Consider the following 19,134-nt stretch of genomic DNA (forward strand, 5'->3'; position numbering starts at 1 on the left):
CGCTGAGCCTGCACGTCCAGAGCCTGTGCTCCTCAACGGGAGAGGCCGCAACAGTGAGAGGCCCGCGTAACGCTAAAAAAATAAAAAAATAAAATAAAATAAAATTTAAAAAATGTGGTTGATATCTAAGGATGGTGGTTATTGAAATGATACATTTTTCAGTTTATATATGATTTTTTTTCAGTTGAATAATTTTTATTGCATTATTTGATTCCAATGTTTCAAAAAGAGAACTCCATTGGCTTTCTTGATATTTTATGACAGGATCTCCCTTTCAAGAGATATAATGGTGTTTCAGTGTGTGTAATCATAGCAGGATTATTATTCATTTTGTTAACACTTTTTCTCTCTGCAAAATAAAATTATTTCATAATTAAGTATAGTGTTTAAAGAAGGGCTTTATTTGGAAGGTGTCAAGATACCTTGCAAATTGGTGTACTAAGACTTTATAGTTTTTTAATCAGTAGATGCAAACATATTTGTACTATCACAAAAATATATACATTTAATAAACTGCTCATTTTTATAAAATATTCTAAACATAGTGCTCAACTTGCATCATATGACAGAATGATGAATATTTTGACATGAAAATGAAGTTGAAAGGAATACAGAATAAATTATATCTATTTTTCTCCTTTAAGTATTAAGTTAAATATGACAGATTCAAAAGGATTTCTTTTGCAGCATTTAAAAAATAATAGAGACCACCACTCATTTAAAAATTCAGAAATAAGAAAATTAACTTACCAGATGTTACCTTGATGGTTACAATTGTAATAATTATGAAAGGGTAAACAAACATCTGATCCATATTAATAAATCTCTGTAATAAGTCCAAATGATTATACCTATAGTAAAACATGCTGGGACTATTTCAGAAAAATCCTTGGATTATTCTTGCTTTTCACTAAGCAAATATTCATTGTGTGTTTAATGAGTGTTAATCTTTAGAGCAGTGCTAGATACTTTAGAACAATGCTAGAAACTTAAATATTCAAATAAGGTGTTGAGAGTTTACATAGTCATTATGGCCCAGGGCAAAGATGAATATGAAATTTAGAGTCCATGGTTTCAGTTATACTGTGAGGTATAAATTCAGAGAAAGAGAGCATCGTTATGGCATTAATTTTAATAATGGAATTTATTAAATTATATATAGGTGTGTATATATGTATATGTATACACACACACAGAATTGACAGAAAAATGCTGATGGCCAAAAAATAAACTTTAAAAATTTGGCTAAGGGGCTTCCCTGGTGGCACAGTGGTTGAGAATCTGCCTGTTAATGCAGGGGACACGGGTTCGAGGCCTGGTCTGGGAGGATCCCACATTACGCGGGGCAACTAGGCCCGTGAGCCACAGCTACTGAGCCTGCGCGTCTGGAGCCTGTGCTCCGCAGCAAGAGAGGCCGCGATAGCAAGAGGTCCGCGCACCCTGGTGAAGAGTGGCCCCTGCTTGCCACAACTAGAGAAAGCCCTCGCACAGAAACGAAGACCCAACACAGCAAAAATAAATAAATAAATTAATAAACTCCTACCCCAACATCTTCTTTAAAAAAAAAAAATTGGCTAAAGTCTAAAAGTGATGAATTTTAACTAACATCTTTAAAATAAATTAAAACAAATTTAAGATGGTATAGTAAATAAAATAAAGAAGTTTAAAAGGAGGGTTGTTTTGAAAAAATATTCGTTAAGAGATATACCAATACAACATATGGATAACTTGGGGGAATTCATTTGCAAAGGAAAGAAAAGTCTTAATTCCTTGACATTCCCCCACTTCATTCTAATAATTGTTTCACGTGAAAGGAAAACATACACTTTCATGTTTTCTAAGACACTTAACCCCTCCTTTTTCTAGAGCCTGTGCAAACAGAAGTGCTTATAACTCTAACATGTTACCAACTTACTAAACTTTGAAAAGACAGTGACTCTGAAATAGTGTAGATTTGCCAGTTGCTAAATAGATGATTTTTCAGTACTATATTGTAGTTAGTCTTACATTTAATTGTGATAATACTTGTATTCTAGAAATCATAGTATTAGCTTAGGAGCAGTTCATCAGTATTCGGCAAAAATCCTTTAGTGAGATGGTATAGGCTTGAGACTTGGTGCTTAAATTCTAAGTTTTCTGGCACTTTTGGCTAGTTCAAATATAAGAAAATAAGGCCAGAATCTAGTATATGACACTGATCAATTTTCAACCCAAAGAAAAACTGGTTCTAGGAAAAAAACTATTTGTCAAGCAATTCAGATTGTTTGGAAGTTATTCCTATTTAATAACATAATATTTCCCTAATAAAGTTTTTCTAATAAGACATATATGTTTAGATTATACTTTAAGTATATCAAATAATCTAGGGTTTCAAAGTCAAATTTAACTGCTTTATTTGGAATCAGATTTTCTTGTTTTTCTTTTTTTTGTAAAGGTAGTAATTAAAGAAGAAGTAATTGATTTGGGGCCTCATTGTTCCTTTGTTAAGGTGTTCTTGGTGCTTCAAATAGATTCCACAGAAAATTTTCTGTCTAATAATCATCCTGTTTACAACTGCATAACCTTTAAAAGTTTGCACTAAAATATAATATGGTCAGCATTAAAATATTTTGATCATGTAAAGGATCCTGTTGATATTGTCATGTGACAGGGTGGTGAGGTAAATTTCCCTATGTTGTGACAATGGGCCTTGCCTAACCACAACTTAATCCTAACATTTGAGAAGTTGTCAAAACTATATTATAACTGATTTTCAGAAGTCTTCTATGAAGACAGCTTGCTTCTACTTAATTGAAAATATACATGATTGCTTTCACTAGTCTTTTTTTTCCTTTTAGCAAGTGACCAAAATTGGAATTTTAATGATGACAGTTAATTATAAAATTATCTTTTCCCCTGAAAAATAGTTCAGAAAAATCATGTGGTCTAGTATTAAGATTTCATTTCTCTGGATGGACCACATACATGTTTATATGTAGGTTTACATTCTACACACATACTATGTTCAGCAGATGAAATGTTTGAACCACAATAGTATTTAAAGGATATAAAAGGCTATTTGATTAGCAGGCTATTGTTACTTACAAATGAATTTTTTCTCCTACAATTAAAAAAACATTTATCTTTGTGTTGCACATGATTTTTATTTTACTTTTTGATTTTAGTACTCAAAGACTATTAAAATAGGACATTAGTTTCTTTCCTATTAAAAACCTTTAACAAAAATTATGCTTTTAAAAGAAAGTCAAGACTTTGAACACCTTTGAGTTTTTCTCCCATTTCTAAATGCTCTGTAAATTATGTGTGAAGAATTTAAGACCTGTATGCTTGTACTGTGACATTGCTATTGATTTGTAAAATTTTTTTTGCTGCAGATTGTAATGGGTAAATGGCGAGTGTGAGGTAAGAAGGACATGCTATTTGTGAGCATGGCAAAAAATGTATTGTTTCCTACTAGGAATGCACCTTCAAAAATAACTGGGTGGTCTTTTATTGCCACTTGATGTGACTTTTAGGCAGAAGCAGTCACAGATGCAAAGACATTCTTAAGGATGTGATCACTATAAGACCAGGGGCCTTACAAGTAAGCAGAGTAAAAGACTAAAGATCTCATGTAGGATTGCTACATTGGTTAGAAGAAAAAAAGGGAAGACCTAGTTGCCCTGGAGAGATGAGGAGGCAGTCTGAAATCTCTTGGTTTTCAGTGTGAAGATTGCTACACTTTCTACATGTGGAAGAGAAAGAATGCAGTACTAAGGAGTCTTAAAAAGGGGTGACTATAGAGACACTAGGAGAAGCATGATGTGATGGGTGGAAAAGACCCACAACACGTGCTGGGGAGTATTGAATCATTTCTACTAACAATGATTCATATTCATAAAACTAACAGAAGGGTAGAGTCCTTTTCTTTCATTCATTCTTTTATTATTCTTTTCTTTTATTCTTTTAAAATTTTGTTTGAATTGAGAGAGAGAGACAAAGTGTTAGGAAGAGTTACCTCCAACTACCTGTGACAGTATTGCTGATAAACTTTCAGAAAAAAAAAATGCATGGCTGGTGAAGTTTTAGACTTAAGGAGGCATATCTTCTAACAGATGGAGTATACACATAGCTATGTATGAATAAAAAAGATGCTTATGCATTATTTGAGAAGACAGTTATGGGAGTAACCTCTAGTAATTTATAAAGTGAAAAGGGTAAATATACAAAAGGACTAATACAGACAACTTCTGAAAAGGAGAGAAAAAACCCACTTAGTCACTTAAACAAAGAGAATAACCAAAAGAAAATATTAGGTAGTGAAATAGCTAACAGCCTTCATGGGTATTCATTTAGAGCTAATCATAACCCTTGGTGTGAATTTAGCTAAGAGATGTATATTTGAATAAGTTGCCTAGATATCCATATATTGGAAATTTTGTTTGAAGACTTATTGGTGGGCCTGTTTGTGCTAAATTGTTAAAATTGACACCTAAAGTACAAGACAGTATCAGAATATTGACTTTCACCAAGGAGAAATAATTATTTTATTTTATTGGGATCAAGTGATAAAGGAAAAAACTTGTATTAAAAAAACCTGAGTGAGGGTCTTCCCTGGTGGCACAGTGGTTGAGAGTCCACCTGCCAATGCAGGGGACACGGGTTCGTGCCCCCGTCCGGGAAGATACCACATGCTGCGGAGTGGCTGGGCCCGTGAGCCATGGCCGCTGAGCCTGCGCGTCCGGAGCCTGTGCTCCGCAACAGGAGAGGCCACAACAGTGAGAGGCCCGCGTACCGTCCCCTCCCCCAAAAAAAACCTGAGTGAGATGATACAGAACACTTTTGAGGCAACAGAAAACTAACTCTAGAATGTGTGGAAGGACAACAATAATACTTCGGGAAGGAAATTTCAGTTGGAGGAAATTTTCTGTAATTCATAATTCATGGCATTGCAACAAGATTAAAAGTATTAAAATAAGATAATACAAAAATTCAAACTATGTTCATAAAGATTTTAGTAGTATACATAAAAATCTGGGGGAAAATGAACATAATAAAGAAATAAACATTAATTTTAATTTCCACTAAAAAGCAATATATCATTGCATCAAAGATTTGATATAGGACCTGGAAAAATGAGCTTGCTCTTGACATTTACATTTGAAATAAATACCATCACCTCAAATACTTTTTTTTTTTTTTTTTTTAAACATCTTTATTGGGGTATAATTGCTTTACAATGGTGTGTTAGTTTCTGCTTTATAACAAAGTGAATCAGCTATACATATACATATGTTCCCATATGTCTTCCCTCTTGCGTCTCCCTCCCTCCCACTCTCCCCATCCCACCCTTCCAGGCTGTCACAAAGCACCGAGCTAATATCCCTGTGCCTTGCGGCTGCTTCCCCCCAGCTATCTACCTTACTACGTTTGTTAGTGTGTATATGTCCATGACTCTCTCTCGCCCTGTCAAAACTCACCCTTCCCCCTCCCCATATCCTCAAGTCCGTTCTCCAGTAGGTCTGCGTCTTTATTCCTATCTTACCCCTAGGTTCTTCATGACATTTTTTTCCCTTAAATTCCATATATATGTGTTAGCATACGGTATTTGTCTTTTTCTTTCTGACTTACTTCACTCTGTATGACAGATTCTAGGTCTATCCATCTCATTACAAATAGCTCAATTTCATTTCTTTTTAAGGCTGAGTAATATTCCATTGTGTATATGTGCCACATCTTCTTTATCCATTCATCCGATGATGGGCGCTTAGGTTGTTTCCATGTCCTGGCTATTGTAAATAGAGCTGCAATGAACATTTTGGTACATGACTCTCTTTGAATTTTGGTTTTCTCAGGGTATATGCCAAGTAGTGGGATTGCTGGGTCATATGGTAATTCTATTTGTAGTTTTTTAAGGAACCTCCATACTGTTCTCCACAGTGGCTGAACCAATTCACATTCCCACCAGCAGTGCAAGAGTGTCCCCTTTTCTCCACACCCTCTCCAGCATTTATTGTTTCTAGATTTTTTGATGATGGCCATTCTGACTGGTGTGAGATGATATCTCATTGTAGTTTTGATTTGCATTTCTCTAATGATTAATGATGTTGAGCATTCTTTCATGTGTTTGTTGGCATTCTGTATATCTTCTTTGGAGAAATGTCTATTTAGGTCTTCTGCCCATTTTTGGATGGGGTTGTTTGTTTTTTTGTTATTGAGCTGCATGAGCTGCTTGTAAATTTTGGAGATTAATCCTTTGTCAGTTGCTTCATTTGCAAATGTTTTCTCCCATTCTGAGGGTTGTCTTTTGGTCTTGGTTATGGTTTCCTTTGCTGTGCAAAAGCTTTGAAGTTTCATTAGGTCCCATTTGTTTATTTTTGTTTTTATTTCCATTACTCTAGGAGGTGGGTCAGAAAGGATCTTGCTGTGATTTATGTCATAGAGTGTTCTTCCTATGTTTTCTTCTAAGAGTTTGATAGTTTCTGGCCTTACATTTAGGTCTTTAATCCATTTTGAGCTTTTTTTTGTGTATGGTGTTAGGGAGTGATCTAATCTCATACTTTTACATGTACCTGTCCAGTTTTCCCAGCACCATTTATTGAAGAGGCTGTCCTTTCTCCACTGTACATTCCTGCCTCCTTTATCAAAGATAAGGTGTCCATATGTGCGTGGGTTTATCTCTGGGCTTTCTATCCTGTTCCACTGATCTATCTTTCTGTTTTTGTGCCAGTACCATACTGTCTTGATTACTGTTGCTTTGTAATATAGTCTGAAGTCAGGGAGCCTTATTCCTCCAGCTCCTTTTTTCGTTCTAAAGATTGTTTTGGCTATTCGGGGTCTTTTGTGTTTCCATACAAATTGCGAAATTTTTTGTTCTAGTTCTGTGAAAAATGCCAGTGGTAGTTTGATAGGGATTGCATTGAATCTGTAGATTGCTTTGGGTAGTAGAGTCATTTTCACAATGTTGATTCTTCCCATCCAAGAACATGGTATATCTCTCCATCTATTTGTATCATCTTTAATTTCTTTCATCAGTGTCTTATAATTTTCTGCATACAGGTCTTTCGTATCCTTAGGTAGGTTTATTCCTAGATATTTTATTCTTTTTGTTGCAATGGTAAATGGGAGTGTTTTCTTGATTTCACTTTCAGATTTTTCATCATTAGTATATAGGAATGCCAGAGATTTCTGTGCATTAATTTTGTATCCTGCTACTTTACCAAATTCATTGATTAGCTCTAGTAGTTTTCTGGTAGCATCTTTAGGATTCTCTATGTATAGTATCATGTCATCTGCAAACAGTGACAGCTTTACTTCTTCTTGTCCGATTTGGATTCCTTTTATTTCCTTTTCTTCTCTGATTGCTGTGGCTAAAACTTCCAAAACTATGTTGAATAAGAGTGGTGAGAGTGGGCAACCTTGTCTTGTTCCTGATCTTAGTGGAAATGCTTTCAGTTTTTCACCATTGAGGATGATGTTTGCTGTGGGCTTGTCATATATGGCTTTTATTATGTTTAAGAAAGTTCCCTCTATGCCTACTTTCTGGAGGGTTTTTATCATAAATGGGTGTTGAATTTTGTCGAAAGCTTTCTCTGCATCTATTGAGATGATCATATGGTTCTTCTCCTTCAATTTGTTAATATGGTTTATCACATTGATAGATTTGCGTATATTGAAGAATCCTTGCATTCCTGGAATAAACCCCACTTGATCATGGTGTATGATCCTTTTAATGTGCTGTTGGATTCTGTTTGCTAGTATTTTGTTGAGGATTTTTGCATCTATGTTCATCAGTGATATTGGCCTGTAGTTTTCTTTCTTTGTGACATCCTTGTCTGGTTTTGGTATCAAGGTGATGGTGGCTTCGTAGAAGGAATTTGGGAGTGTTCCTCCCTCTGCTATATTTTGGAAGAGTTTGAGAAGGATAGGTGTTAGCTCGTCTCTAAACGTTTGATAGAATTCACCTGTGAAGCCATCTGGTCCTGGGCTTTTGTTTGTTGGAAGGTTTTTAATCACAGTTTCAATTTCAGTGCTTGTGATTGGTCTGTTCATATTTTCTATTTCTTCCTGATTCAGTCTTGGCAGGTTGTGCATTTCTAAGAATTTGTCCATTTCTTCCAGATTGTCCATTTTATTGGCATAGAGTTGCTTGTAGTAATCTCTCATGATTTTTTTTTTTTTTTTTTTTTTTTTTTTGCGTTACGCGGGCCTCTCAATGCTGTGGCCTCTCCCGCCGCGGAGCACAGGCTCCGGACGCGCAGGCCCAGCGGCCATGGCTCACGGGCCCAGCCGCTCCGCGGCATGTGGGATCTTCCCGGACCGGGGCACGAACCCGCGTCCCCTGCATCGGCAGGCGGACTCTCAACCACTGCGCCACCAGGGAAGCCCTCTCATGATTTTTTTTATTTCTGCAGTGTCAGTTGTTACTTCTCCTTTTTCATTTCTAATTCTATTGATTTGAGTCTTCTCCCTTTTTTTCTTGATGAGTCTGGCTAGTGGTTTATCTATTTTGTTTATCTTCTCAAAGAACCAGCTTTTAGTTTTATTGATCTTTGCTATTGTTTCCTTCATTTCTTTTTCATTTATTTCTGATCTGATTTTTATGATTTCTTTCCTTCTGCTAGCTTTGGGGTTTTTTTTGTTCTTCTTTCTCTAATTGCTTGAGGTGCAAGGTTAGGTTGTTTATTCGAGATGTTTCCTGCTTCTTAAGGTGGGCTTGTATTGCTATAAACTTCCCCCTTAGAACTGCTTTTGCTGCATCCCATAGGTTTTGGGTCGTTGTGTCTCCATTGTCATTTGTTTCTAGGTATTTTTTTTATTTCCTCTTTGATTTCTTCAGTGATCACTTCATTATTAAGTAGTGTATTGTTTAGCCTCCATGTGTTTGTATTTTTTACAGATCTTTTCCTGTAATTGATATCTAGTCTCATGGCGTTGTGGTCGGAAAAGATACTTGATACAATTTCAGTTTTCTTAAATTTACCAAGGCTTGATTTGTGACCCAAGATATGATCTATCCTGGAGAATGTTCCATGAGCACTTGAGAAAAATGTGTATTCTGTTGTTTTTGGATGGAGTGTCCTATAAATATCAATTAAGTCCATCTTGTTTAATGTATCATTTAAAGCTTGTGTTTCCTTATTTATTTTCATTTTGGATGATCTGTCCATGGGTGAAAGTGGGGTGTTAAAGTCCCCTACTATGAATGTGTTACTGTGGATCTCCCCTTTTATGGTTGTTAGTATTTGCCTTATGTATTGAGGTGCTCCTATGTTGGGTGCATAAATATTTACAATTGTTATATCTTCTTCTTGGATCGATCCCTTGATCATTATGTAGTGTCCTTCTTTGTCCCTTTTAATAGTCCTTATTTTAAAGTCTATTTTGTCTGATATGAGAATTGCTACTCCAGCTTTCTTTTGGTTTCCATTTGCATGGAATATCTTTTTCCATCCCCTTACTTTCAGTCTGCATGTGTCTCTAGTTCTGAAGTGGGTCTCTTGTAGACAGCATATATAAGGGTCTTGTTTTTGTATCCATTCAGCCAATCTGTGTCTTTTGGTGGGAGCATTTAGTCCATTTACATTTAAGGTAATTATCGATATGTATGTTCCTATTTCCATTTTATATATTGTTTTGGGTTCGCTACTATAGGTCATTTCCTTCTCTTGTGTTTTGTGTCTAGAGAAGTTCCTTTAGCATTTGTTGTAAAGCTGGTTTGGTGGTGCTGAACTCTCTCAGCTTTTGCTTGTCTGTAAAGGTTTTAATTTCTCCATCAAATGTGAATGAGATCCTTGCTGGGTAGAGTAGTCTTGGTTTCAGGCTATTCTCCTTCATCACTTTCAGTATGTCCTGCCACTCCCTTCTGGCTTGTAGGGTTTCTGCTGAGAGATCAGCTGTTAACCTTATGGGGATTCCCTTGTGTGTTATTTGTTGTTTTTCCCTTGCTGCTTTTAATATGCTTTCTTTGTATTTAATTTTTGACAGTTTGATTAATATGTGTCTTGGTGTGTTTCTCCTTGTATTTATCCTGTATGGGACCCTCTGTGCTTCCTGGACTTGATTAACTATTTCCTTTCCCATATTAGGGAAGTTTTCAACTATAATCTCTTCAAATATTTTCTCAGTCCCTTTCTTTCTTTCTTCTTCTTCTGGAACCCCTATAATTCGAATGTTGGTGCGTTTCATGTTGTCCCAGAGGTCTCTGAGACTGTCCTCAGTTCTTTTCATTCTTTTTTCTTTATTCTGCTCTGCAGTAGTTATTTCCACTACTTTATCTTCCAGGTCACTTATCCGTTCTTCTGCCTCAGTTATTCTGCTATTGATCCTATCTAGAGTGATTTTAATTTCATTTATTGCATTGTTCATCGTTGCTTGTTTCATCTTTAGTTCTTGTAGGTCCTTGTTAACTGTTTCTTGCATTTTGTCCATTCTACTTCCAAGATTTCGGATCATCCTTACTATCATTATTCTGAATTCTTTTTCAGGTAGATTGCCTATTTCCTCTTCATTTGTTAGGTCTGGTGGGTTTTTATCTTGCTCCTTCATCTGCTGTGTGTTTTTCTGTCTTCTCATTTTGCTTATCTTACTGTGTTTGGGGTCTCCTTTTTGCAGGCTGCACTTTCGTAGTTCCCATTGTTTTTGATGTCTGTCTCCAGTGGCTAAGGTTGTTTCAGTGGGTTGTGTAGGCTTCCTGGTGGAGGGGACTAGTGCCTGTGTTGTGCTGGATGAGGCTGGATCTTGTCTCTCTAGTGGGCAGGTTCACGTCTGGTGGTGTGTTTTGGGGTGTCTGTGGCCTTATTATGATTTTAGGCAGCCTCTCTGCTAATGGGTGGGGTTGTGTTCCTGTTTTGCTAGTTGTTTGGCATAGGTTGTCCAGCACTGTGGCTTGCTGGTCGTTGAGTGAAGTTGGGTGCTGGTGTTAAGATGGAGGTCTCTGGGATATTTCCACCGTTTAATATTATGTGGAGCTGGGAGGTCTCTTGTTGACCAGTGTCCTGAAGTTGGCTCTCCTACCTCAGAGGCAGAGCCCTGACTCCTGGCTGGAGCACCAAGAGCCTTTCATCCACACAGCTCAGAATAAAAGGGAGAAAAAGTAGTGAGAATTAGTAGAAGTATGAGTAAAGAAAGAAGGAAAGGAGGAAAGGAAGGAAGGAAGAAAGAAGCAAAGAAGGAAAGAAAGGAGGGAGGGAGGGAGGGAGGGAGGAAGGAAGGAAGGAGGGAAAGAAGGAAAAAAGACAGAAAGAAAGATGATACAGTAAAAATAAAATAAAGTATAATATAGTTATTGAATTAAAAAATATTTAGAAAAAAAAGGGACGGATAGAACCTTAGGACAAATGTTGGAAGCAAAGCTATACAGAGAAAATCTTACACAGAAGCATACACATACACGTTCACAAAAAGAGGTAAAGGGGGAAAAATCATAAATCCTGCTCCCTGAGACCACCTCCTCAATTTGGGGTGATTCGTTGTCTAAAAGGAGGGAGGGAAGGAAGGAAAGAAAGAACGAAGGTAAAGTATAATAAAGTTATTACAATTAAACTTAATTATTAAGAAAAAGAATTTTTAAAAAAAAAGTCATGGACGGATAGAGCCCTAGGACAAATGGTGGAAGCAAGAGTACAGACAAGATCTCACACAGAAGCATACACGTACACATTCACAAAAAGAGGAAAAGGGAAAAAAATCATAGATCTCGCTCCTAAATTCCACCTCTTCAATTTGGGATCATTCCTTGTCTATTCAGGTATTCCACAGATGCAGGGTATATCAAGTTGATTGTGGAGCTTTAATCCGCTGCTTCTGTGGCTGCTGGGAGAGATTTCCCTTTCTCTTCTTTGTTCTCACAGCTCACAGGAGCTCAGCTTTGGATTTGGCCCTGCCTCTGCGTGTAGGTCGCTGGAGGGCGTCTGTTTTTTCGCTCAGACAGGACGGGGTTAAAGGAGCCGCTGATTCGGGGCCTCCGGCTCACTCAGGCCAGGGGTTGGGGGATGGGGGAAGGAGGGGCACTGCGTGCGGGGCCGGCCTGCGGCGGCAGAGGCAGCGTGACGTTGCGGCAGAGGCCGGCGTGACGTTGCACCAGCCTGAGGCCCGCCGTGCGCGTTGTCCCGGGGAAGTTGTCCCTGGATCCCGGGAACCTGGCAGTGGCGGGCTGCACAGGCTCCGCGGAAGAGGGGTGTGGAGAGTGACCTGTGCTCGCACACAGGCCCCTTGGTGGCGGCAGCAGCAGCCTTAGCGTCTCCCGCCCGGCTCTTGGGTCCGCGGTTTCAGCCGCGGCTCGCGCTCGTCTCGGGGGCTCGCGCCGTCAGCCGCGGCTCGCGCCCGTCTCTGGGGTTCGCGCTTTTAGCCGCGGCTCGCGCCCGTCTCTGGAGTTCCTTTAAGCAGCGCTCTTAAACCCCTCTCCTTCAAATACTTTTTATCAAACATGTGTCTTCTAAAGACTTTAATCATGTTTTATAATGTTAGAGCTGATTTTGTTATCAAGGAGGTGTTAAGTAGTTAGGTTTTGTTGTTCTCAAAGAATCACAGCATAGTAAGAGAGACACACATATGACTGAGTGCTATGACACAGGCAAGCACAAAGTGTTATGTGAGCAGAGGGGAAGGAACCATTGTTAGTTTATGTGTTTAAAAAATGCGAAAAAAAAAAAAAAGGCAACCAGGGTTAATGTTAAGATCAGCATATTATTTGACCTCATTTTACTATTAGAAAGGAATAGGGGAACTTATTCAGAGCAGAGGGACAGAAAGTTTCACAGCCCTTTTATTCTTTTTTTTTTTTTTTTTTCTTTTTTTTTTTTTTTTGCGATACGCGGGCCTCTCACTGTTGCGGCCTCTACCGTTGCAGAGCACAGGCTCCAGACGCGCAGGCTCAGCGGCCATGACTCACGGGCCCAGCCGCTCCGCGGCATGTGGGATCTTCCCGGACGGGGGCACGAACCGTGTCCCCTACATCGGCAGGCGGACTCTTAACCACTGCACCACCAGGGAAGCACTTCACAGTCCTTTTAAATGTTCATTTTCACCACTTTGTCTTAGAGGCTTTGTGTACATGGTCTTATTTTTAGACACTACAAGGAGATATCCATTAGTTATGGTTCTTGCTTTTAGTTGTTTGCATTTTAAATGATAAAACCAGCAGATACTGATGGGGTTAGGTAATGTTAAACATATCAATAAATAGATGAAAATGTACATACTGTTATGTCTTTTCACTTTTATTGTAGGTGGAGGAAGTGGGATGGTAGACAGCAGTTAGTGGGAGTGGTGTGTTTTTCTCTGTAGGCAAACTATGGCTTTCATTTTCTATGTTTCTAGGAATTTTCCAATGAGGAAGTCCCAGATAAAACTAACTGCTTAAAGGAGAAATGAAAATAACAGTGACTTCCTTGATGAATGACAGCTTATTTTTACCTGCATGCAGGGTTATAGGAAAGACCTAAAATTCTACAGGATAGATGATGAGATTGCAACATTCCTATAACCCCACTTAGAATGTTATGTTTAGTTCTGGTTACCATATTTTTAAAAAAGATGTAACATTTGAAAAGGGGAATTAGATTGACCTTAGAACTACCAGGTATTAACTGTGAAGACAGGATAGAACCCTGAATTTCTGTAATCTTTAAAGAGCAAAGGTTGAAGAAGATTTAATTGAAAATAAACTCACTTCAATATACGTATAGGTAGAGACGTATAAATTTCAATAGAAGTGAAACTTGCTTCTGTACTTCTCAGGTTTTCAAGTCAGTTTTTCTGTAGCATGCAAACAGAGCAATGCTCTACTGATTTCCTTTGTGAAGTAAAATGTCTGAAGAATTTTCATTCAATACTTTTCTGAAACATAGAAAGGATATGACCCTTAGTTCAATACCACTGACAGATATTGCGATAACAATTTATGAATCAAGAAAAAGTATGTCTCAGGAGTGGCAACTAAGTTACAATAGCTACTAATTTCTCAGAGAAATTTTGATTTAATCTACCTGTATTTTAGTTAGGTTGTTGGCAACTCGGAAATCAGAGAACCATAGAGTATTTGAGCTATGATAGGCTGGAGAGGTCAATTTATCCAGCCCTGGTTTTACAAATAAGGATACTGGGATCTAGAAAAGGGAAGTCATTTGCTCATGGTCACACATCCGGTTGCATCGTTGATACTAATACCCAAGTCTCCTTATGTCTTGTTCAGTGTTCTTTCTGTTGACACTATTGCTTACAGAATAGGTTGTTTGAAAATTCATTCATAACTTGGTTTCATAGAACTTGGAAAATCAATTTTCATGGAATCAGTCATAAGCTCAGAGTTCTCCTTTGTTCCATTCTATACTTTGTTTCCATGTTAATTTAAGCTTTAAGTCATATTAATGCTAGCTTTAGACTCTGTTGCACATGTCCATTCCTTTTTATTCTCATCTCTACCTGGTTATCTCAGGCGGAGGACATTGCAGTAATCTTCTGCCTGATCTCACCTCCAGACACTCTTGTAGCAATTCATTCTGCCCATCCTGTCAGTTTCAACTTCCTAAAGCATTGTTATCCTCTTTCTTTGTTTTCCAAAACCTATCTATTCCTCTAGGCCCCAATCAAACGTCATCTCTTTCATAACGACTTCACTTACCACTCTAGGTATAAGTGATGGCTTCAACTAAATTCTTATAGCTATTAGTTTATACCACCAAGCATTCAACTTTCATTCATCTGATATTTTTAAATGCCTACTCTACGCCAGGAAATCATGTGGCATTTATCACTCACAGACTTTCAATGTAACAACTTGTGACTATGATATGTCTTTCGTTTCAGATTGTAATATTCTTGATATCAGGGATCATGCTTGAAGATCTTTGTATTCTCCATAGCCTATAGCAAAGAGGCTTTTGTGCATAGTTGATGATCAGTAAGTATTTGTAGATAAATATTGAACTAAGAAAGTGCTATCATAGGGTAAGGAGATAAATGCGGCCTCTGTGGGATCAGTACGAAAACCGTTAGATATCAATTATAAGTATGTTTGAAGAGCTTCCCTTAACCTTTAAAGAAGTTGGTTCTTTACATATCATGAAAGTGATCAAGCGAAAAAAGTATCAAGAAAAAGGGGTATTTCATTCATATTCAGATAGATAAATAGTGTCAACAACAGGAAGTAGAAGAACACTGAATCAAATTAAAAACCCTTCAGTCTCAGTTTCTACATATATAAAAGTGGGAAAGTGTTTCAAACCCACTTTTGCTCACAGAATAGTTTTACTCCTTTAGTTAATGATGAGAAAAATGCTCTGTTAACTGTAAAACTATGTAACAATAAGGTCTTATTATTTAACATGAGATTTTGGATACAAAAAGGAGCTACATCAAAAGGTAATCATTTGTAATGTTGAGTATCTGCCTCTGATGTCTTAATTGGTGAGGAACATGCTTTTTATTTTATTTTATCTTATCCTATTTTATTTTATCTTACTTAATGGTGGTAGAGTGGTCCTTGTCAGAGATTAAATCAAGGAATGAATGTCAAGAATTTAACAGACTTTGAAATAAGTGATCTTCTTCATTCCCACTCCCACCTCTTAGTATTACTTTGAGAGCATGTCCAGGCCGAGATTCCTTTGCTCTGACCCTGCTTGATTGTCTTCATCTGCAGCTAGACTAAACCAGATAGGATTACCAGAACGATCAACTAGCAAATGAACTCATTTTGTTAGAAACAGCTTAGCTGAGTTCTGCTTACAGAACTGTTAGTGTTTCACATCGAATTTAAGCTTCACTAAACAAGCCAAATGTTAGAAAAAATTAAGGTATAATTAAAATAAATTTTAGAATATTCTTTCTCTCTTGAATAACTTTATAATGACTCTATACTTTTCACCCATCAATAATTCAGAATATTTGATGCCATGAACTAAATTTGGGCTCATGATATTTCTGATCAACTTTACCTACTCAGTGAAAGTTCACTCATTCTAAAACACCCCAGCTATCCTTATATAAATTAAGCCCCATCATCAATGATGTAAATCAGTGTAGCATAGAAGAAATAGGTTCTTAAAATATATTTTATTAGAATAAGCTTTAAGACTGTACAGTGATGGATTTAAATGAGTAAATTGTCCCTTCACATAGCCAATGTTCAGTTCATTGACAAATTTTTACTGAGTGCCTAGTCTATGAACAAGAAACCTAAACTCATTCTTCAATGGAGATTGCATTTCAAAAGGAAAATAGATCTAAGACATGTAAATAAATAAAATATTTACACATTACTATAAATGTTATGAAGGAAACACCATCTTAATCAGCAATTAACAGTTGGAGGCTGCGACCAAGTTCTCTCCACAGGCAACATACAATTTAGAAGTAGGACAATTTACTATCATCTCAGTGTGTTATCAAACCATCAAAACCAAAGTTAACTAAAAGCTGATAAAGCAGTGTTTGCATCCAATGTCTCAGGGGCTTTAATGTACATCTACCATAAATGTTTGGTTTGGCTTCCAGAACATTTACTTAGTGTTTTATCTGAGCCATTCTGAACATACTATAGAAATACATAATCATCAACCAGAAGACATGAAATATAACTAGTGTAACAGGGTTTAAAAAGTCCCTTACAAAAGTCTGGCTAGAACTCCCATATGGATCAACGGACAAGATTCAAGGGGTCACTCATGGTGTCTTTAGCCAAACCTACAAACAAGGAGAAAAATTTCCAACAGAAATATTGTGAACAAATATGCCACGACAATAAATAATTTAAAATTTATGAAGGTTTTGAAGGATTTTAATGTTAAAATTTTATACAGTAGAAATGATTTCAGATAGTTTATCTAATAATTAAAGTTCATTTATGTGACTGATATTTACAATATATATGTATTGAAACCCCCTTCTTACAAACAAAAATTTTAAAACGCTGTAAGCTCATTTATCTTTACTAACAACCCATCCCGTATGTAATTTTCCCTTTTTTTTTACTTTAGACTGTGTCTTTAAATCACACTGACATTTAAAGAGTCAAGCTCATGCACCAAAGTATTTCAGAAGAAACATATTTAGTATGACCAAGGTTTTTGTTATTCTCAAATAGTTCTAGGAAAAATAAATTTCTGAAAGGAGGAAAATAGTTTTATTTTTCAGGTTCTTGAATCGGAAGATCATGCCTTTAGAGACTTAAGTGATCAAGAGGTTGTTTGGATACCCTCTGGAAACTTAAATAAGCCTAAAATATCCAGGCCTCTTTCAGTTCCTTTTGCTTTTGAAATACATTCTTGTCAAAGAATTTCCAGGATCTCTAAAGAGATTAAACAGGTTTATAAAAGCTGCTGTAGAACAAGAGTTGACATATAAAATGAATAAAATTATTAGTTAAGAGTGAGGGAAGCTCTCCAAAACCTCCAACACTGGAAATGCAAAAGTTAACATGATTTAATCATGTCTCCAGAAAGAAACTAAAAAAATTTTACCAACACGTATTTACTGGTCATTTATCCCCTACAGATGAAGTTAGGGGTAGGGGCAGGGCATTGCTTGACTTGTGTCCTATTTATCATATTTGTTCCCAAACCAACATTTTGTTTATTGTATTGGGCAAGGAAAATACATTACATGACTAAAAGATATTATCTGTATGAGGAACAGCTAAAGCCTAATTTAGTGGTCCCCAAAGTATGGTCATATGTGCCAGGTTAACAGATGACTCCCATTTAAAAGCCTGAGACATTTTTCCAGCTTTATCGAGGTAACTGGCAAATCAAATTTGTGTATTTTTGAGGTGTACAATCATTTTACATACATCAAAGCATAGGAAACATTTTATTGATCTTTTGGAATTTTAAATATATGGTTACTATTCTGATTGAACGATACTGCTTCTGAACAAATTCAGAAATACAGAAGTCACGTTTTATTTTGAATGTCAAAAATAAAGTATATGTATTTAACATGTGGTCCCTAAAGTCCTAGAATTATAGCTAGTGTTAGGCAGTATTGTAAAATGCATTCTCACATTTGACAAGACAAATGAGAAATTTTCAAAAGTCAAGGTAAACTCCTAATTTTCTAAGAAATTTTAAGATCCTTAATAAAAGGACAGTTAATTCATGAATGTTTATATATTTATTGTATAATTTTAACAAGAATGTTTCAGTATTTGGTAATTTCAAAATCTATGCTTAAATAATCTATGAAGCTCAAGATATAGAAGACTTAAATTATTTTTTAACTTAGTATGATTATGTACATATGGTGACAGTCAAAAAAGTTCTGTTGTCTTCAGGAAATTTTATAGTTAAAAAAAGAGGATCTCTGGTAAAAGGGAAAAAGTCCTCCAATATAAAGCCCATTGGATTAAGGAAGTATGCATTATCATTGACTTGGTATGTATGAGTATATTCTACTTTAAGAAAATGTAATTTCAAAACAGGTTGTGTGAGTGAACTATAAAGCAAAATCAAATAGTTCTGACAATCAAGTGACAAAAACACAAGAGTAGGTGAAAAAATGCTCACCTTTCTTCACTGCCACCTCCTTTCCCCCGCAACCCCAGATACATGTTTGCATCTGTGGGTTTTTAAAAAAATGTTTCCATAGGCCTTTAAGCAGGGAAGCAGTTGCCTTTCAAAAACAAATAAACAAACAAACACCTGAAAGGAGTCTTTTAACAAAATGGCTATTAGAAAAAGAGATTATGAAGGGGGTGATGAACTAACCATACATATTTGTAGTGGACATTAGAAGGAGGTTCCTGTTTCTATACTACTAAGAAGTACAATAAGGCTCAAAATAGCCAAATTACACTACTTATAGTTTTTTTGTATCTTTTCATTTTAAATTTCATTGTTCTTTATTAAAGGGTTTAGGAACACCGGGAGATATTATACTACTGGAAAGAATGGTTGTTTTGTTAACTAAGATAATTATGTGGGTTTTTTATTGATCTCTTATGTATGTGTTTAACTTATTTTGTGCAGATGTGTATATGACTGTGTATGTGTGTTTGTGTCTGAGTGTGTGTGTGTGTGTGTGTGCATGTGTAACCCTTTGGGGGAAGATGTAAGATAGTTCAGTATTGCTTCAGAAATCAGTATATAGTGAGCTGTGTGATTAATGGCTCCATATTTAGGAAATTAAGGCATAACATTGATATTGGCTTACTTT

At 36.6% G+C, this 19,134-nt stretch overlaps 1 protein-coding gene across 1 annotated transcript in view; it reads left to right on the plus strand.

Annotated features, from left to right (window-relative positions):
• DACH2 (dachshund family transcription factor 2) overlaps positions 1 to 19,134 on the plus strand; it is a 631,698-nt gene that overhangs the window by 135,267 nt on the left and 477,297 nt on the right. The gene's annotated exons all lie outside the window — the stretch shown is intronic.

Source organism: Phocoena phocoena, chromosome X (assembly GCF_963924675.1).
Source record: "Phocoena phocoena chromosome X, mPhoPho1.1, whole genome shotgun sequence".
NCBI classification, from domain to species: Eukaryota; Metazoa; Chordata; class Mammalia; order Artiodactyla; family Phocoenidae; genus Phocoena; species Phocoena phocoena.